The 7,462-nt window shown below is 39.0% G+C and overlaps 1 protein-coding gene across 4 annotated transcripts in view; it reads left to right on the top strand.

Moving 5' to 3' along the window:
* Positions 1–1,726: 1,726 nt before the first annotated feature.
* Positions 1,727–7,462, top strand: part of LOC311207158 (ATP-dependent translocase ABCB1-like) — a 48,668-nt gene continuing 42,932 nt past the window's right edge. For all 4 annotated transcript variants that reach the window (XM_084283062.1, XM_084283065.1, XM_084283064.1 and 1 more), the window contains exon 1: positions 1,727–1,858. The gene's annotated coding sequence lies outside the window, so the exon portion shown is untranslated. The remainder of the gene's footprint in view (positions 1,859–7,462) is intronic.

Genomic DNA, 7,462 nt, shown 5'->3' with positions numbered 1-7,462 from the left:
TTATAATATAACATCATTCCTTTTCATTAACTCATTCACCTCTCCATAATAACATTAAACCTGGAACTATATAGGTATTTTTCTGTTCTGGAGTTTTATGTCATATGCTTAAGGTCCTGCTTTATTTATAATTGGAGCTGGTCTATCCCATTTACTGTTTACATTGTATAATATAATGTTCCATAAATATGGAACATTATTTTCCATCCTACTTGCCATTCTGCAGAGTAGTGGTTTGTCCCTGTTTGTTTATCCATGCGTTGAGTGTTTCTTCCCAGTTGAGTTGCTATAACAACATTAACCTCTTTCCAATGTTTGCTTAGGGTCTGTATCCGTTCCTCACTTAAAACATTAGGCTGCCATTCAATTTATTTTTTTTTTTCCTCCCAGGCATACTTCTAAATCACGTGAACTTGTGAGAAGTTGTTATGGCTCACAGGCCATTAAAATGCCAAGGTGATGCAGTATCCCAAACTTTTCTGTAACTTTTCTCCATTTGGCCTAACACTATTTTTATAGTTCCATTGGTTCATTCAGCTCACCTTGAATTAGGAGTTCTCAGCAAATCTGGAACCTTTGTTTTATTCCTAAGCCTCCACGTAATTCCTTCAGGAATTTTTCCCTGGGAAATACATTCCTTGCTCCAAAGCAATTTATTGGTTTAAATCCCATCTGGAAAATATTAGATACCTGCACTGTGGTAGGCTTTGCAGTAGTTTTCTGTACTGGTGCTGTCTCAAGTCCATTTTGTCAGTGGATCTAGTACTAGCAAACAATATTTAATACCATTTTGCATAGTAGGTGGGATTAAGCTGAGACCTAAGCTTTGATTGAGCTGTGGTCTACTGTACTCAATTTGTATCTTAGCATGTGGTTCTTGAATTCTCAAATATTTTAGTGGTATTTTTCTTTTTCCTCCAAGTGGAGGAAAAGTGGAGGATTCACCATCGCGAAAGTTAAGCAATTGTGTGCCCATCTGTTTTAATGTTAGGCCAGCCAGCCATCTTCTACCACCCTCTTTTGCATCTGAGCTGCCCCTAGATGATTTTGTTCATGCCCTTATTGAAATAAACCTGCCTGAAGTGTATATAATGTTCTCCATCTGGAAGTGTTTGTTATCTGCCCATACCACACTGGTCGTTTTTAGAAGGTATGGCCCCCCTCTGTGCTTCACCCATCTCCTAGCTTCTAGGGGTGATCGCCCCTCAATTCCCTCATTTGCATCTTTTAAAGTGGCTACCTCTTTGATAACTTACTTTGTACTATTTTCTTTGTTTTGTTTTCAAAATTGCTGTTTCTTCAAAGTTTATACCTATCGGGATGACCACAACCTTAGGAAGGGCATCTGCTTTACTACATACACCAACTTCTCTACGTCTATATTTTTCCTTTTGGTATGCTTTTATGTGAGCTCCACATTTTTCTTCCTCTCCTTTTATTTTTTCTTTCTTTTTTGTTTGTTTGTTTGGTTGGTTTGTTTTTGTTTTGGAACTGTGGTCAGGCTGTGATTTAATCTGGTAGACTCCCAGATTAAAATCCTGTGTTTGTAGGTAATTTTTGTTCTAAACTGGTAGCCAAATAGTTAAAGCTGGATATACCCAGTCTGAAACTACGTACAAAGCTAGGTCATTTCCTTTAGATTTCTCTTTTAACATTGTTAGCAGAGCTCATTAGCTCCGCTGCTTCTGCAGAGCTACTCTGCAGAAGGAAGCCAACTCCTCTGTATTTTATGAGTTGCTGCATATCTTATAAAGGGTTTTCCAAGTTTCCAATGAAAACCGGACCCATCCATGAACCATGCTGAATATTCTGTGGCACAAAGTCAGCAACAGAGCTTTTATCTGAAAGCACTTGACAGGTAAGCAACACATAAGGAGTAAAGGGCACTTTACACTCTCCCACTGGTTAACGGACCATATAGAGCTGGTGCTAAAACCTTGTTGTCTTCTACAGAAAGTTCTTAGTTTATGAAAGCCAGTGTCTATCTAGCTAACCTCAGGTTTGATACATGTCCGGTTTGTACTTTTCCAGTGATTATGTACTTTAGCAGAGCACCTGTGATAGGTACTACTGCAAAACAGCACCTAGAGATATATTCCGTAAGCTCATGTGCCTATGTCAGTGCTAAACTTGTCTTTTCATATGGAGTAAATTTATTTCCCACTGATCTTAAGACTCACAAAACAAAGGCTGTATCTTTCTTCTTATTGCTTTGTGTTCTTGAAATAGTGGGGTCCTGAGATCTAGATCAGTAGCGGTTAGCTGAATATGAAACAGCTTACAGTAATGCATGTAGCCCACAGCCAGGCTCTGAACTGGTGTGGTTTTGCTCTGCTGTTCTTCCTTCTGTTCTCGTTCGTGATATTTCTTCACTAGTTTGATTAGTGGCTTACTGATTTCTGCAAATATAAGGATGTTCTCATGAGAACTTAACCAATTGTGAAACTCAGTCTACTACACTAATTCCTGTGGGGGTGGGGACTCTCACGAGGAGTTCTACCCTTTAATGATCCCACTGTTGTCCTCCTTTCCTGATCTAATACTATTCTTGAATATTTCACCTCAGATTGTACCAACTGAGTTTTGTGAGTTTTTGATGATTAACTTTACAGCCTGGGTTTTGAATAATGCTGCCTGCCTCTTATGTAGTTTCCTCTACTTTCACTTCAGTTTTTTCTATGTACCAACATATCCATCTATGATACGGTGTAACACATTTTAACGATAATTTCATCCACATTCAGTATATTGATCTGAAAGTCTTGCAGTACTTGAATAAAACAATGTTGCTTTCCTTTCCAGGTACATGCTTATTTTTACCAGCTTTGATCAGCTAGTGGAATTGCAAAGAAAACATTGGCCAAGTCAGTAATGAAATGTCACTGAGATATTCTTCTTAGTGCTTTATTTAAGTATTTAAAATCCACCGTTAGGCTTTTTTTTTTTTTTTTTTTTTTTTTTTTTTTTTTTTTCCTCTGCTTTTAACACTGGGCTAAATGCAGAGTTAAAAATTTAGGTCTTTGCATTAGCACCTTGGTTTCCAGTAAGATGGTGGGCTGGAGCCCTTCCTCTGTTCCTTGTGGGTGTTGATATTTTTTTCATTGTGAAGAAGGATCTGGACCTTCAGTTAATACACAACTTCTATTTTTCCACATTTTAATTTTTAGACATACAAAACTTGAGGAAATTCTGTTACCCAAATATCTACTGTTTTTACTTCCTCCGGATTCTTAATAACAAAGCATCAGTGACTTGCAGGAATCACTCCACCCTTACCTCCCACTGGTCAGTACCAATTCTAGAAACATCCGTAGCAAAATCTGTAGCTAACGCATTTTGTTTCAGCGAGGCACTGCCAATAATTCCCTGCTGCTTACAAGAGGGATACTCCCATTCCTATCCTCAGAAAGAACTCTTGTACTCCTGAACTTGGCAGCTATTTCACTGCAGGCAGAAATCTCAATTACAGGTGCTTGAACATCCTTTCATGCATATGAAACAACATTTATCATTTTCCCCCTTCTCTGAGTTGAAGCTGAAACTAATTTTATTACAAAAGTGTTTCTTACTATGGTATCAATGAACATCACTACTATAGTGGTAGTTAGGGTTCTTTCCATGACCATCCAGAACTAATGTAGTAATTGGCCATTCCCATTGGCAATATTGCAATATCTGCAGGGCATGGGTAGACAGCAGACTGTCCCTAGTCTTTGTTGCTGAAAGGGGGAGAAGATGCAGTGAGAAACATTCATCATGTTCTGTAGTTTTGTTCTTCCTCCTCATCTTTCTTCTTTAGTTTGGCAAAGCAAACCATCAAAGAATTTATGGATTCTATCCTGTTGTCTCGTATCTTTGCCTCTTTTTCTCCAGTTTCACCATGTTGCTCTCCTGCAGTCCCACTGGTGCTCCGTAAAGGAAGTTTTTATTTTGTTCTGTTTTGCAGTTGCTCTTATGCATCTTTTTTTGTACAAAGAGAGCTAATTCCATAATGGCATCTGGTTTTGCTTTTCTGTTTCATTTGAACTTTACTTTTAAATGGAGGCTCTGTTTCCAAAGTACCATATTTCTGAAAATTACAGTATGTACAAACCTGCTTCAGGTCCACAGAACTGAGCTTTCCTTGCATTCCTTCTCTCCATCACCTTGCCCATTTGCCTATTGCCAAATTTGCAGCTCCTTCCATTAAAGACTGATAGAATCATTAAGGTTGGGAAAGACTTCCAAGATCATCTCGTCCAATCATCCCCCTATCACCATTATTACCCAATAAACCATGTTCCTAAGTACAAAAAAAAACTAATTCACGTGTCCCAGCATTATTCTTGCTGGCTTAACCTTTGTACGACTGCTTCTTTAAAGGTACTGTGATTCTGTTATCTCCAAGGATACAGTCCAAGGTAGATGTCCATATACCAATTCTAATATCTTTTCCAGAATGCATAGGACTTTACAATGTTATAGTGTCATTCAAGGTGGAATAATATACTAGCCAAACCTCCTTTCAGTGCTCAGATACTCAGAATGTCTATTCTGAGACATTCACCTACTACATTTCTTGCAGGAGGTTCTTCCTGCCATGTAGCAGATGATCACATTCCACTCTGATGCAGCACTTTTTAGGGGTGTGCAGTGTTTACTAGTTAAGACCGGCTAATTCTCAAGTTCCACAAGCCACATTACGCAAGTTTCTGAATTTAGTTCCCTCAGGGTTTAAACAATTACTCTTGTTTGTGCTGCAGTCAGGTAAATTGTTATTGTTATCTTATCCCAAGTTTTAGGAGCAACACAACCAAGCAGGATTAGACAGTGTGGGAGTCTGTTTTTACTACTGGTTTTGTTCCAATTCTGCAACTGGTTCACAGAAGCCTATTTTGCTTTCATAGTAACATGAATTTTCAGGAGAAAAGTTGGGGACTGAGTTTTCAATATATTATTGTTATTAATGCTGGATAGAGAAATGTTAGCATATTCATTATGTATATTGCTCTGAATAATGGACAGCTGTGTCCTGGCTGACTGAGTAAAAGGGCTCTCAGTGTGTGCAGAAATCCATCTGTACAGAATACCTTTCTGGACCTGTCTTCAACTTAATAAAGGGCTCACTGCAGAACTGTAAGGCAAACCTAGATATCAAGAACTGCGAGGACCTACTCTTAAAAGCCATTAGGCTAGTATTATATACCCAGATCTAAAGAGAGACAAAAGTCTGGCTACCTTTATCATCATCCAAATCAAAGTTGATTCAAAAGAGAGGGTTTTTATAACGTTACTTGTTATTTCTACTCATATTTTGTTGACACTGAAGATATATATACACATTTATTTTTTCTATTGTTCACCACTTTTTAGATATATATATTCATAAATTATAAAATACATGCATTCATATAAATATATATTAAGAAGAAAGACAATTTTCCTCAGTGAAGAGTGTCATTGTTGCTTTCTTTTATCTCTTATCATTGTTTAACACTTCTGTGACTCATATTTTATGGCATGACAATCAAGTCCCTTATCTCTATCCATGTGATCCACTGGGAGGAGATCACCTTACTTAATTTACCATTGGCAATATGAAACACTGCTGTTAGTATCATGCTTGAACAAACATGTTTTGATCACTGCCATAGTTGTGGTCCGTTAAAGAAGATGGGATAGCTTTGACCCATTCCCAGGGTTAAAATGTTTATGGGGAACATTTTACTATGAAAACTTGGAATAGTCATCATTCTGCTTTCCTATCTTAAAGCTCCCGTGAACCAGAGGAAATTGACTGAGTGTGTACCAGAGGTCAGTGAAACAAGATGAACTCTGTAACACATTAAGTGTACTTGCCTAGTCTAACCCCCAGTGCATGAAAAGACCATTCAGGCAGTCATGATGCTATAGGCTTATTTTCATATTTAGGCCTTATAGAAGCTTGTACGCGTACTTTCTCTGAGAGACCTTAAACAGTTCACTCTACCTGAAACGTGAAAATAGGTGGTAATTCTGTCCTGTGAAGTGACCCACCATAACAGTGTTCAGGAAGTGTTAGTCACACGTGTATTTGCACCAAGATGAAGTACCACAGTAACCATTTCGAAATATATATATTTTTTTACTTCTAAACATATGGTTTCACACACATGTTAGATTTGGACAATTAAGTTGGTGTGTCAGAAATTCTCCCCGGTCCTGTCACACACAATAGTAGGCAGATTTGCCAACATGTTGGCAAGATGTTTCACAAATGACCCAGGCAGATGTGTTCTCTTCCACTGTGCACACAGCACCGTGGAATCAGTGGTGGCTATAGGACCAGGCCCTGTTCTAGACACACCTGCTTTTATCTGCCAGCACATTGGACTTCTTCATGAACTGCTCACCAGCTGTGAGTGATGCCTGCAGAAACCATCTATCATCTCCTGGGGCTGGAATAACCTAGCAATAAAACTATTCCTGGGCACCATGCAGAATGCTGTAATATCTACTGCAAATGCCATGTAACATGGAATCACTATGAGATTATTTTCTCTAGTGGTTAGACAAAAAGCTTTGTTTGCATGCTACTGAATGCCAAGATACTTACTAAATGTAAAGTAGTTTAAAACATTCACTTTCTGAATTCTTTAAGGTTAATGCAGTTCTGTTTCATAGTATTGACTATACAAGGTCCCTTAGAGGTTTCTCCCTCTGAGGAATCTGTACAGCATTCACTAATAGCTTGCCACAGGTGGAGCCCATGAATCCTGAGGATCATGGGCCTTAGGATGTCTGATTTCTACTGGAACAACATTCCTAGTGTGCCAGGCACAGACAGACTGAAGGCGAGGAATAGAGGCCTCCTCTTACCATAGCTGATATCTCAGTTTGGCAAAGGTCCTCAAATGAGCTAAGAGTTGCTGCCCGAAGCATTGCTGGGTACTGAACAAATCACTTGCTTTCCATGAATGGTGGTAACAGAAAGCAGGGCTGCTCTGAACATCTTTTTTTAGTCAGAAAGAGCTGTTAATCATTCATTATTTGTGTCTGGCTATAAAAGGAAATCAAGGAATTACTTCTAATGTCATGACCTTCACCCAGTGTCATGTCACCGTGTGCAAGTAGAATATAAACTAGGCAGAGAGTGGGTGAGTCAGGGTTGAGTCAGAGAGCAGGAAGTGTACAGAGCAAAGGGTGAGGTAATGGGACACGAGCAGGGATGGCTACATTCCTTCAAGTGCTTCTGATGGTGCCAAAACACCATCCTAAGCCTCGAGGCTTCTGTGAACACCAACTGTTTGTGGAGCCATCCCCCAGTCCTTCTGGCTCTGCCCTGGGGTCTCCATCTCCTGTTCTGTCTAGGAAGTAGACCAGAAATCATCTTATGATTTCACAGTTCTCACAGGAAAGGGGATAAAGCCCTGGGGAAGACCCCCAAGACTTACTGATTAGTTAAATACTTCATATCTGTTCTTTACTTTGAATTGTTTCTTTA

Source organism: Netta rufina (assembly GCF_964035555.1).
Source record: "Netta rufina genome assembly, chromosome: 2".
NCBI lineage: Eukaryota > Metazoa > Chordata > Aves > Anseriformes > Anatidae > Netta > Netta rufina.
This window is presented reverse-complemented; position numbering and strand designations above follow the sequence as displayed.